The 13,721-nt window shown below is 44.4% G+C and overlaps 1 protein-coding gene across 3 annotated transcripts in view; it reads right to left on the reverse strand.

Annotated features, from left to right (window-relative positions):
• Positions 1-5,501, reverse strand: part of PLA2G7 (phospholipase A2 group VII) — a 39,659-nt gene extending 34,158 nt beyond the window's left edge. The window contains exon 1 of one of the 3 annotated variants that reach the window (XM_007085104.3): positions 5,330-5,501. The gene's annotated coding sequence lies outside the window, so the exon portion shown is untranslated. Of the gene's footprint in view, positions 1-5,022; positions 5,120-5,329 lie in introns of those variants that run through there. The other 2 variants (XM_042986508.1, XM_042986509.1) reach the window with 2 other exon arrangements.
• Positions 5,502-13,721: the final 8,220 nt, after the last annotated feature.

A 13,721-nucleotide genomic window follows, 5' to 3' on the forward strand; every position in this document is an offset into this window, starting at 1 on the left:
CCTATTGTGCGAGTAATTTAATAAAACACACGCTCATAAGCGTAAGCACTGAACAGCTGCAAACAAAACGCGATGACCTGATTCTACTCACACGTTGAAAATGTGCACTCACCTGCATCTGGTTTCCAAACGTTTGGTGCCCTACATGGCTTCCAGGCCACAAATATTAACAGTTACCTAAGGTCGCTGGACAGTTTGCGGCCGCGCTGGAAGCATATCGGTATATTCCACACCGGTTAAACCCCACCTCGCTGAACTGGTCAGGTTTTGAGGACTTCAACAAATGACAGTTTATGGAGCAGGATGATTGCTGAACAATAACCAGACTGATAAGGGAACAAGGCAACAAATCAAAAGAAGAGCTGTTCAAGGCACCAGGGATGTTTACTCTGGGGGAGACACGGATGGCACATGGCCGCCACAGTTCCATGGAAAGAGGACATGTTGTATATACTCCCAGAATGGAGAACTCTGTATCAGCAGCCTTTCAACAGTTACCATGTTCAATCAGAGGAGCAATGTAAATGCAGGTCTGGGGACTCCTAGCAAAGACACTGAAAAGGGGACTCTTGCATTGGCTAGAGGTAGAAATGGGATGCACAGGCTGGGCTAGGTAACCCTAAACCTGAGGTTTAAGATCAGACGTCTGCAAGGGCCAGCCAGGTAACTCAGATGAGCTAAACGGGACGTGCGTAAAAGAAAAAAACAGTGGTGGGGACAGGGGCAAACAAGACCAGCTGAAAAGGAACACCACCACCCTGTTCCAGTTGATTGCTGTTATGTAAGGTTGATAGCTCCATGGTACTAGATTTTCTTCTTTCCAAGAAAAGCTGGGAAACCGTATTTGTATGTACAATCTACTGACTCTATTGATTTTTAAAGGATAGCGGCTAATTCAACATTTCAAAACATTACGGAAGTCAAAGAGAATAATTACTCGTCTCTAGGAGAAACTATAATCTCTCCCTCAAAGATGCCCCCATTACTCCCAACCCCAAGGGGAGATACAGATCCCACAATTATTGTCATATTTTGTCTGCAGTTTGAATCACCAGACTGGCCACTTCAAGCTAAAATCAGATGCCCCAGCCAATAAATAATTCATGGGGTCTGGGGCGCCTGGGTGGCTCAGTCGGTTGAGTGTCCGACTTCGGCTCAGGTCATGATCTCCCGGTTTGTGAGTTCAAGCCCCACGTCCGGCTCTGTGCTGACAGCTCGGAGCCTGGAGCCTGCTTCCGATTCTGTGTCTCCCTCTCTCTCTGCCCCTCTCCTGCTCGTGCTCTGTCTCTCTCTCTCTCAAAAATAAATAGACATTAAAAAAATAATTAATGGGGTCTGGCAAATGAAGATAAATGACAGCCCATTCCCAGAGCAGAATCCTCCACTGCACACAGTGTAAATGAGGAAGGACTTCTATTTCCTTGTAAACAGATACATCTCCTCTTAGTATGTTGCATGTCAAAATGAGGCAGGAAAGAGAAATAGGGTTGCCTCATTGTGGCAGTTAGTTGTCCCGTCCCTGAGACGGTCATCCCTACCCCAGTTGGTAAACAACTTTGAAACTCCTCCCTGGCCCTCTAATATTTAGTCAGTGATCAGTCAGGGAAAGTTCAAGAGTCCCCTCTGAGAGAGAATGCTTCACTAAGGGAAGCAACTCTTATTCAACTCTGGGTCACAGCCCTCTCCAGAAATTCTGCGGCCACGAATAGACTTTCAATTATCAACAGACCTTTGCACTCAGATCTCTGCATACAGCCCTATCCAGGACAAAAGGAAATCTGCTAACTTCCTTGTGAACTGTTTTCAGATTCAAATACTCTGTTTTGAACTTTACCCGATCACATTCGACTCCTCACAGTAAGTCAGTTATTACGCCAGCATCCTTTTACTCCACTCTGAGATGGCGCGTTTAATTGGTAACTCTTAGTTGAGATATTCCAATCTTCTGAGCAGATCAAAGTATTTTTTATGTGCAATACACATAATTTATTGTAACGGATAAAGTAAGTGAAAAGAATGAAATCTATGGTAAACTTTTTGAAAACGAAGCACAGAAAATTCCAAGTAACGCGGCATTAGCAAATAATGCCGGTAATGAAGTCTTACCTCACCCTTAAGAGCATAATCAATCGCTAGCTTATTTATTTTTACAAGCTAAGTGGACCAGACATAGCAATGGCATCCCCACCAAGTAGAAGGGAAGTTTGAGACAAAAACATTAAGGAACTTCCTACTCTGCTTCCCCAAACAGCTTCTGCCCACCTACGGCTACCATCATCTTCCAGGTCACCATAAAAAGCCTGGGGCTAGTCTCCTTCTTGCCCTTCTTTCCCTGCAACCCATTCTTCACAAGGCACCGAGAGTAACTTCTGAGGAAACGTTAAGTCTATTATGGCACGCCCCTGCTTTTGGTTTGCCACTGCCCTTGAAGTCCAGACAGTGTACCGGAGCCCAAGAGGCTCTGCATGACCTGGCCCCTGGCCCTCACCCTGACTCTCTTCCCTCACCCTGTTCCAACCTTCGCTCTCTTCCCTCACCCTGTTCCAGCCACGCTGCCCTCCGACTATGTCTGGAACACACTGAGCTCTCGTGGTCAGAGCTGTGTGATTGCGGTTCCTTCACCAGAACAATCTGTCAATGTTCTGGGAGCTCATCTCAAGGCCATCTCTCAGAAAAATCACTGCTTAAAACCCAATCTAAGAAGCTGGGCCTCTCCCATCATCTCTGTCTCTGTCTCTCTCTCTCTGTCTTCCTCCCTCCTTCTTTCTCTCTTTCTCTCACACACACACTCATCACAGTACTCTACCACAGCACTCTGTTGCCTTTGCTTTAAAACACCTAGTGGTATCTGAATTTACCTTGCTCATCCCTCGATTCTAGAAGGTGAACTCCTTAAGAACAGAGACCACATCTGTCTTATTCACTGCTCTATACTCAGTGCCAGGCACACAGTAGGTGCTCAATAAATATTTCTTGACGTCAATGAAGGAATGCACAAACTTGTATGAGGAATCAACTAGCCCATTGAATCCAATCAGTATTGATTCTTACAGCTGATTTTTTTCTTTCTCAACTAAGTTTCTTTTTTAAAAAAAACGACAAGCCCATATATATCAGACTGTTTCGATTAGTGTGTTATGAGTCATACCTGTAAAATGCAGCAAAGTGACAGTGAAGGTACATAATAAGTGCCTGGCTTCATAGAGAGAGGTGGTAAGACTCTGCTGCCCGTCCCTTCAAAACACAAAGGTTCCTCAGAATTCTGGTACAATGCAGTTTTAGAACCAGACATTCCCCTTCAAATGCCCTTCACTCAATACTTTCTCTTCAATGCTTCACTTTAATGTAAATTTCTCAATACCTCCAGAGGTCAGTCTAGCCAATAACCATGGATCTTGGGGGGAAAAAAAAGGTTCATCAACCTTCAGATGAATCAAAGTATAAATAACCTGATGATCACCTTCCTTTCCAGGAAATAATCCGTTTTCTGGAGTGTCACTGAAAGGAATACAGATTCCTAAGCTCCGGTGACATTCCCAAGGGTTCCACTCGTGTTGCTCAGGTACCTAGTCAGCACTTGTCTCAATGCTCTACCAGGAGACTCTCAAACAGTATGGTAAAACCTAACTGGGTAGGGAAGGCGTATTCCTCACTACTGAAGTTCAAAGGGCACAGACATACAATGGACAGGAAATGAGGAACCAGCTGTCCAGGGCTCTCTTTACAGGAAAGCCTTGGGGTGCTGGGCAAACCCCTTCGACACCTCGGAAAGGATTCCTCAACTGTAAAATGAGTGGCTGAACCAGATTAATATCCCTCACAATTCATAGTGTCCGCCTTGAGTACAAAGGGTCCCGTTCAACAAAGAGCATCACCATGCCGTCCACGGCGGCAACCCCTGCCCAAATGTCTGGGGAAGGGAGAGAACCTACAGTGCCCACATGCAATGAGTGGACGCTGGGAAATCCAAGGAGGTAGGTTCTCACCAGCTTCTAGGGGACCACCAGAATTCCCTCCGTGAGGAGATCTGCGGGGTGCTAGCAGCTCACCAGTCCCTTGTGGTGGCCAATACTTAATGCCCTGGTCTCTTGAGTTCAAGGGGAGCCCAAGATTTGGTCCTGAGCCTTTAGGGATTGTCAACACTTTAAGGGATACGCTTTCCAGCTCCTACTCCCATACCAGTCTCCCAGCTCAGGATTCTCGCTTGGGTCGAAGGTAATTTGCACAAGTCTGATTTGTTCACACAAATCTCTCCCAAACCTGAGCTCACGTGTCCTTCAAAAATGGTGAGCTCCCCTTTATGAACCCTACACACCTCTCCCTCCTCCTGCCTCATCACCTCTGCAGCAACGGCAAGAACCAAAGACCTGAATGAAAGCCTGACCTTTTCGTTCTCTGGGGCTAGAACCTTGTACCAGAAGCTCCAGAGTATGATGGGAGGAGAATGCTCTCTGCTGTGTGTGACTTTTGTGTGACTTTTTACAAGCAAGCTTCCCCTTTACTCTGGGTAGAGCCGGGGTGATGGTGTCTGAAGGGGGGGGGGGCGGCGGGGGGAGGCGTGGGACCCGCGGAGCCTGTGAGCAAAGCAGAGGTAGTGCTTTTTATTACCCTAGTGGTACGGCAGCTACTCGGAACTGGGCTCTGGAAAACGCCACACTCCCCAAAGAGAAGTGTCCGTTTTGTCCCAGTACAGGAGACCTAGAGATAAGAAACCTCCCAGTGTCCCCTGATTCCCTCTGTGCACCGAATTCTTAGGTTAGGAGGGTTGCCTCCTCGGTGGGGGGGGAACAGGCGTGGGAGAACTGGGCTCCAATTCCGTGACCCTCCCCGCAAAGATCCCAGCGCGCTGTCGCCAGGCGGCAGGGACGGCGAGCCCACCCCAGGCAGGACGCGGCGCGGCTTCCCCCCTCCCCCCCACCCTCCCGACGCCCGTGGCCGTGGCCGCTCCGGGATCGCCGGCCTCCCGCGCCGGGGCCGCGAGGGTCCGGCCCGAGCCCGGCGCGCCCCGCGTTCGCTCCTCACCCGGGCGCTGCGGTAAGCTGCACGTCTGAACCAGGAGCCCTGGACCGCTCCTCGCCGCCAGCGCTGCAGTTCTCTCGGGGCGCGCGGCGGGCGGGTGGGCTGCGCGCGGGTTTTGCCCTCGGTCCGCCCCGGTGGGGGGGGTGGGGAGGGACGGGGCGGAGCGTGTGGCCGCCGGCCTCCCATAGGCAGACGCGCGTGGGAAGCCAGCGCGCTCGGGCGCACCCAGCACCCTCCCCGCGGCCCCGGGGTCCCGCACCCCGCACCCGCTGGATAACGCAACACGCCCCAGGGATGGACCCAAACATGCCTCGGGTGGGTGCTGTGCCGCCCAATTTCTGTTCCCAGACTCCGGCCTGATCAGATCCGCTCCCTGCTGCACTCCGCATCCAGCCAACCTTGTCTGTCCTGCTCACTTTCCAGGCACTCTGCTTCCATCTGTAATCCCAAATAGCCTGCGCCTTCCTCATTTCCCGACCCTTGTACGTTCGACTCCGACTCAGACACACGTGGGCTGTGCTCAGGTTTGGAAAGCCTGCCACCGTGTCGGTTTCATTTCTGCGTGGAGATGCGGGGGAGGGCCATCAGAAGAGCATTTATGACGGGAAACGTAAGAAGGGCCAATCTCGTAGCTCAATTTAACGCAATTATTTGGGGTTTAGCTGACATTTCCTCCGTTTCCCAATGCCTTCTCCTCAATCTGCTTTCTAATGAAAACATACTCATTTAAAACTTCATTAGAGACTCAGGGAAAATAGTTTGAAATTCCTGCGTGGCGTTATTAAAGTTCTGTAAGTTTAAAATAGTGATTTTTGGTTTTGGGTGAGGTGACGGAATGACTCTGGGCACGGTTTTGTTTTGTTTTATTTTATTTTGTTTTGTTTTGTTTTTTCCCGTAAATCCCTTCTGCTTCTCAGTTTCCTCACCAGTAAAATGGAGATAATCAAAACACATCAGTCAACGGCCTCTTGGAAGAATGAAATGCCTGTGCATGTGAAATGCAAGGACAGAGCAGTCACCTGGGAAACAGTCACACTGTTATCTCATATCAGTATCTTTAAAGAAGCAGGCACTTATTTAAACCTAACAGTAGATGAAAATTCAAATAAAACTTGATCAGCTTAACGACATTTTCCTGTACTTCCTGGGCTGACCTCCTGTGAAGCAAACTGTCCCAGAATATTCATGGAAAAGGGTACATGTGCCCTAGGTAAGAGATCTCTAAGGACCTCAAGACCTGATGAAGAAGCTGGAAATTCAGCATCACACCTAAAAATGTGGTGGGCTTTGAAAGCAGGTCTGGAAGGCAAGTATGAAATATTGTATTTGTTTCTTTCAGTGCCAGCCAGCTCTATGCTTTTCCCATCATAATAAGATCAGATTCTCTGATGGGATGACAGTGGTTGGCATTTTATAGGTTAGTGCCCTGAGAAAATACCCAGTGTAGGGTTGCCAGATTTAGCAAAAAAACAAAAAACAAAAAATAAAAACAGGATACCCAGTTAAATGGAATTTCAGATAAACAACAAAAGCTAAAAAGCTTTATATATATGTATAAGTAGGTTCCATGGGACTTGGAAACAAATGAGCAGAGAAAGGGAATCCCAAGACGACAGCTAGGCCTAGCCTGGAAGCCAACCCATCCTGATGAAAATAATAAGCTAGAGGAGAAAATGGGATTCAATAAAACTGAAGATATGATTGGGAACTTGGAAACCCCTGAAGCTCTTAGCTGGTGACAGAATGCAAAAAAAAAAAAAAAAAAAAAAAAAAATTAAAAGATTGTGGGGGGAATAAGCTTAGAAATTCCCTGGCTTACACCAATGGGTTACCAAGGCATAAATAAATACAAAGCCATAGGATGCCCACACACTGAGCTCACAAGATTAGGTGAATAAGGATAGAGAAAGGGGGCTTAAGCCCCCAGAATGGGGGGGGGCAGTGAAGAGCCCCCAGGATAGAGAGGGAGGGGCAAAGGCCCCAAAATAAGGGCACAAAGGTGAAATAAATAAGATTAGGTATTCAGGGTGGAAGCACCCCCCCCCCCCAATTTAGTACTATAGCATCAGGAAGATGCTATCTTAGTACTTAGATATTAGTACTATCTTCACAGGAAGAAAGGACCAAGTTAGGTAAACAGGTAAATTGGGCTATAGACCACTGCCCTGCAGGTAAAGCAGCCCAGAGCAGAGATAATTAACAAAAGAAAAGGTGCCTTGTTAATTCTGAGGTCACATGTCCTACCTGTCCCATCCCCTAGGCTAGTTAAGATAAACAAGGGGGGGTGCCTCATGTCTTCTGTAAACAACCTTCTACCCCACTGCCCAGTGTCAGGATTTTGCTTTGTATTAACCCAAACCCCTAACCCCGAATATCTTCAAGACCTCTTCCCTCACATCCACAAGTTAATGTTCACAGATTCATTGTCTCTTTGTGCACACCCATCACCATGTTTGTAAGCCTTCTGATCCTAATAAAAGTGGGGCAAGTACCCTTATTTGAGGCTCTTGTCTTTTCCTGGACGTTAGCCATCTCTTGCTTTTCATCCTGCATCCTGCTCTTTTACTGGCCAAAAGAGAACTTCAGACTTAGAGTCTCTGACAAAAAAGAAAATTAATTAAATTTAAGAATTTAAAAATTATCCTTTGGATAAATACCTAGTAGTGCAAAAATGTTGATTCAAAGAGGCACATGCACCCCAATGTTTATAGTAGCACTATCAACAATAGCCAAATTATGGAAGGAACTCAAAGGTCCATCGACTGATGAATGGATAAAGAAGATGAATAAGGAAGATGGAATATTAATCAGTGATAAACAAGAATGAAATCTTGCCATTTGCCACAATGTGGATGTAACTAGAATATATTATGCTAAGGGAAATAAGTCAATCAGAGAAAGATAAATATCATATGATTTCACCCATATGTGAAATGAAAACAAAGCAGATGAACATAGGGGAAGGGAAGGAAAAATAAGATAAAAACAAAGAAGGAGGCAAACCGTAATAGACTCTTAAATACAGAGAACAAACTGGGGGTTATTGGAGGGGTGTGGGGTGGGGTGGGGCTGAGCTAAATGGGTGATGGGCATTAAGGAGGGCACTTGTTGGGATGAGCACTGGGTGTTATAGGTAAGTGATGAATCACTACATTCTATTCCTGAAATCTTTATTAAACTGTATGTTATCTAACTTGGATTTAAATAAAATTTAAAAAATAAAATAAAATAAAAGGAACTCCAAGGGAGGAAATGTCCAGGAAAGGCCTAATGCTAGTGTGACACAGCTTACGATAGATTGATTTTGAACTACTGAGTGGTATCTAAATATAGAAATTACATTTAAACCAGAAATCCGAGAATATACCTCTCTGAGTGGCCCAAAGAAAAAAGTATGAGCAGAGTGCTCTATTAGACTATTGGAGACAATATTCAGATAGTCTAATAATGGGAACATTGCTTATTGGTTTTCAACTTTTATTTATTTATTTATTTATTTTTAATTTTTTTTTCAACGTTTATTTATTTTTGGGACAGAGAGAGACAGAGCATGAACAGGGGAGGGGCAGAGAGAGAGGGAGACACAGAATCGGAAACAGGCTCCAGGCTCTGAGCCATCAGCCCATAGCCTGACGCGGGGCTCGAACTCACGGACCGTGAGATCATGACCTGGCTGAAGTCGGACGCTTAACCGACTGCGCCGCCCAGGCGCCCCGGTTTTCAACTTTTAGAATCACCTTATAAACAAGCCAAAGTAGAATAAACTATGATTACACAAGAAAATGTAAATAGATTAATTTTTAAATGTAAAAATAAAGGTAGGTAGGTAGAAGGAAATAGAACTGGGGAGGAGGGTGGAGAGAAGGTTGGGTTACTAAGGGTCTCATTTTAGAAAATCGAGAGATTCTGTCTACAGTTGGTAGGACAGAAATAAAATTCTGGATGTATAGCAATTCTGCAGAGGAGAGAACAAGCATGAATATACAGAAGTAATTCTATCAGGAGGCTCAGGGAAGAGAAAAGATAGGGCCGGTGTGTTTGTGAGCCAAATGCTCACTCTCTTAGTGGAAATTAGATAGATAGTGCCTAAGATGATCCACTAAGAAATAATAGTACCATGTATTATTTTGGAAACACAGGGAGATCACCAAAAACCCAACAAGAAACACTGTTAAGATTGATTATCTTTGGGGAATTAGACTGGGGTAGGGATGGAAGAGTCTGACTTTTCTGTTCTAGAACACCTTAACAATTTGAAGTATGTGCATGATTACATTGAATAAATATTTAAAACTTTTTAAAATAGGAATTTGTCCAAAGGAAGGCTTCACAGAGAGTGGCTTTTGTGAATGAGTGGGAGGTCATCTGGAAGAAAGAAAGCAAGAGCACGTAGAATGCTGGAACAGAATGTAGAACTGTATGAGCAAAGGCACAGGGACCTAAAGGTGAATGACATTCCTTGGGAATGTCAAGTTCCCCACTGTGGCAAGCATCAGGTGTATAGATGGGGTGGGCCAGAAGTTAAGGATGACAAGATAAGCTGGGATTACCATAAGAGTCTTCCCAGTGATGCGATGGGGTGTAGAGTGTGAGCTCCTTAAGGACAAGAACTCTGTCATTTTTATTCCCCTGCATCCAGTACGGAGCCTAGCACACATTAGTTGCCCTCTGGAATATTTAAATGAATGCAAAACATCGTGAGGCAATGGGAAACCATCAACATTTGTAAGCAGAGCAGTAGCATTACAGATTTTTGGAAAACAATACTGTACTAAAAAAAATTGAGATGGGAGAAATTGAAAACGGGATGAATTGGGAGGCTAGGGGGTGAAAGGTGGTGATATAAACTGGGATAGTGACAGTGGGAACTGAGGTAGGAAGATCTACTTAAGGGATATCAGCAAGGTATAAAGGATAAAGCAGAGGGATGAGTCCAAAATGGCCCCGAGACCTCTAGTGGGGAAACCAGGTAGATGATGGAGCCATTAATTGAGAAAGGAAAAGCAGGAAGAGGAACAGGTTGTTGAAAGTGAGATAATAATGCAGTTCTGTACACATTGAGTTTGAAAGACTCGAGGATGATGTTTTTAAATTGTGAGTCTTGAACCTTTAATGGCTTATTAAATGTACTTGGTGAGTTGAGACACATTTTTTAACGAAATGAAACGTGATAGATTTCAAAGTATATCACATGCGATAAGGTTATGTTGTTTCACAGAACAACTTTGTTCCAGTCGTATACATATTCAGGTAACTGACATAGAATGTGTTTTCTACCATATGTTAAAAAATAATGTTTGAGAGCCTTTGGCCTTGGATACCAGGCAGAACGAGTGGGGGTGTGGAGTTGACTTATTCCTGTTCAACCCCTGCCTGTGCACATCTCTTTCCAGCTCTGTAGTCAGTGACTTCGCTCTGATAGCTTGAGATCAGCCATAGGGAGGGCTTCATGTCACAGAAATCAGCAAACACTACAAAATGATCCTTTCTTCCAGTGAGCTAGCACATCTGGGTGGAACCATCTCCTGGGCCGTTAGTTGTGCAGGTCCAAAACTCAGTCTCAAACCTGGGCAGAAGTCATTTATTTGGAAGTGAAAATGCTGAGAACTCATGGGATTGGCCATCAAGGGTTTGCAGAGAGAGCAGAGGTGGAAGAATTCTAAAAAACATCACAGTCATGGACAGTAGGGGGAGAAGCTGGTGAATGAAATTGAGACAGGCTAGTCACAGTGAGGATAGAAAATGGGAAAGAGAAGCTCTGTGGAATCAAGAGAGAAAAGAGGTTTTAAAAGGTAAGTATGACCAACACTGTTGATGAGATAGAAGGAATGAAGGCTGAGGAAAGGGTCATGAGGCTTAGCAATTAGAAAGATGTGGTGACCCCTAAAACTAACAATATCATGACTGAGGGGTGAAGTCAGAGTCTGTAAGGAGTAGAAATGCAGATGCAAAGACAATGAGTGTAGACTATTTTAAGATAGTTGATGGAGAAGAAAAGGAAGGAGATATGGCTGTGACTTGGGTAACAGTAAAGCATGAAGAGAGTGATAATGTGGGAGATGGTCCTGGGCTCTGTCTGAGGCTGTTTGAAGCTTTCTGAGCCCCATGGTGGCTGGAATTCACTCCTTAGTCATGGAGTCAGTCTGTCTGGTGATGTGCATTCCCGGATGATGTTTGCTCTTCCAGGAACAAGGCCAGAGTGGCAGCTTATCTGGTCTTGCAAAATTAGACAGCAGATTGACCAAAGGCAGAGAAAATGAGGGAATTGATGGTAATTTGAAAAGAGATTTTTTTTTCTAGTTAAGATGAAATAATACATTCCTGTTGTTAGAAATCTAAACAAAACTGCAAACATAGGAAGCGGGTGGGTCACGCAACCCCAACTTCATGAAGGAGTTATTTAACATTTGGTGCATATCTTCCTGACATTTTTTCCAGACATAGTGCGGTAATTAAGAAGGCTGAGTCAGACAGAGCTGGGCTTGAACCCAGTTCTACCTTTACTAGCTCTCAAGGCCTTTGGCAACTTCCGTACCCTTGTAACCTTTCAGTTTCCTAATCTGTAAAGCAGAAATAAGAATAGTATTTGTATCACAAGGTTGCAGTAAGAACTGAAAGGGATAATGCATGTAAATTGCTTAGGACAATACTAGGCAAGCTGAGTGAGCATTTGAAATACATATGTATGTGTATGTATGTGAACATACACATTATACGTATATATGTACAGTAAGACCTTGGTTTGGAAGCATAATTCATTCCAGAAACATGCTTGTAATCCAAAGCACTTGTATATCAAAGCAAATTTCCCCATAAGCAATAATGGAACGCAGACAATTCCTTCCACAACCTAAAAATACTCACACAAAAATGATCACAATACTGTAATATAATACAAAAAGATAAAGAAGATACATAATAGAAAGAGAAATAAACAGCACTTACCTTTGAAAACCTTCCTGGAGGGTGTGAGGGAGATAAGAGAGAGGAGGGTTACTGTGTAGGAGATCTTTCACTATCATTAATGGAATCACTGCTGTCTATTGGCTCAGTGGAATCTTTCCCATTTTGTGCAACTTTAGCAAGGAACCTATCCAATGATGTTGGTTTTGCCTCCCTTTGAGGCTTTCGCAGAAACGTGACATCACTTTGTCCTTAAACAGATTCACTGCTCTCACTGCTACAGCCTTATTCGGGTGGTGCTTTCCCACAGAATTTTGCACTGTTTCTCACATTTTACACATCTCCCTAATCTCATTTGAAGTGAGGGATTCAGTTCCTCTGCAGACGAGGTGGAGATATAGACTTCTTATAAAATCTTGCAATTTTGGCCACTTGCATACCTTGTACATACTTCTTGACGATTTCCTTCTTAACTTCCACAGCAATCATCTCCTTCTTACGCCTTTCTTTTCAACCTTTTTCTGCATGGGGGCCATTGTATATACACTCACACGGATGTTGACTGTGGTACAGTGTTAATAAACTCTTGTCATATACCGTATTTAATGTAACTGGCAGTAAGAGGAAAGGGTCTAAATCTGCAGGCAGCCTGACCTAGAATGAAGCAAAGCATTCGTCAGCTTCCTCTTGAATGGAAAAGCAAAGGACTGTCCATAGGTGTTTTGAAGTGACAAAAAATATATTAGTGCCAGGTGTGGGCGCCTTCCAATGTTCCGAAAAATCACTGGCTTCTGCCAAACACCGCAGCCTGAGACCAAGCATCTGGGCATTCCATAATCTCACAGCGAGAGAGAAAAGAACCATTGGCTCAGTTGTGATCTTGTGACATTCGGCATCCCGTACTACCACTCGGATTGTAAGACATCGCTCCTTTATCAAGTTAAAATTTATTAGAAATGTTTGCTCATCTTGTGGAACACTCGCAGAACAAGTTACTCACAATCCAAGATTTTACTGTATGCGGGAAAGAGAATTAATATATGTAAATGCACACATACATACATAACATGAATAACCAAGAAGAACTGAGAAATATTGGTGACGTGGGTGGGTTGAAAGACAAGAGAGAGGAGGGTTATTATTGCAAGCCTTTGACTCTTGGTTTTGGCTCAGGTCATGATCTCATGGTCCACAAGTTCAAGCCCGGCATTGGGCTCCATGCTGTGGGTGCAGAGCTGCTTAGAATTCTCTCTCTCCCTCTTTCTCTGTCCCTCTCCTGCTTGCTCATGTGCTCTTTTTCTCTGTCTGTCTCTTTTTCTCTCAAAATAAATAAATACATTTTAAAAAAAGATTGATGAGTAATATCCCAAACACCTAGAATAATGCCTGATGCACAAAGGCATTCAACAAATATCTCATTTTTTCTTGTCACTCCCAGATGCCAGATCACCATTCTGTCCTCCCCACTGTATTGCCTCCTCACAAGTATTGCTTTGAGAACAAAGTCTATATAGGTTTGTTGTTATCAACTTCTTTAGAATTGGAGGGAGGCAGAAGAAAATCAAATCATGGTGTTCTGAGCAGAGGTCAACAGTAAGCAATAAATATACAATGGAATGACAAAGCGGCCCAGCCAACCCTTGAACTTGTGGTCACTGAGCATCTCTTATATATCCTGAGTTTAGTTAGGGTGGGGATTGTGGGGAATAAGTTTAGGAATTCCCTGAACTTACACCAATGGGTTAAGAAGGTTTAGGCTGAAAGCATCTGAGATTAAGTAAACAGAGCAGAAGTGCCCC

This window comes from Panthera tigris, chromosome B2 (assembly GCF_018350195.1).
Source record: "Panthera tigris isolate Pti1 chromosome B2, P.tigris_Pti1_mat1.1, whole genome shotgun sequence".
NCBI lineage: Eukaryota > Metazoa > Chordata > Mammalia > Carnivora > Felidae > Panthera > Panthera tigris.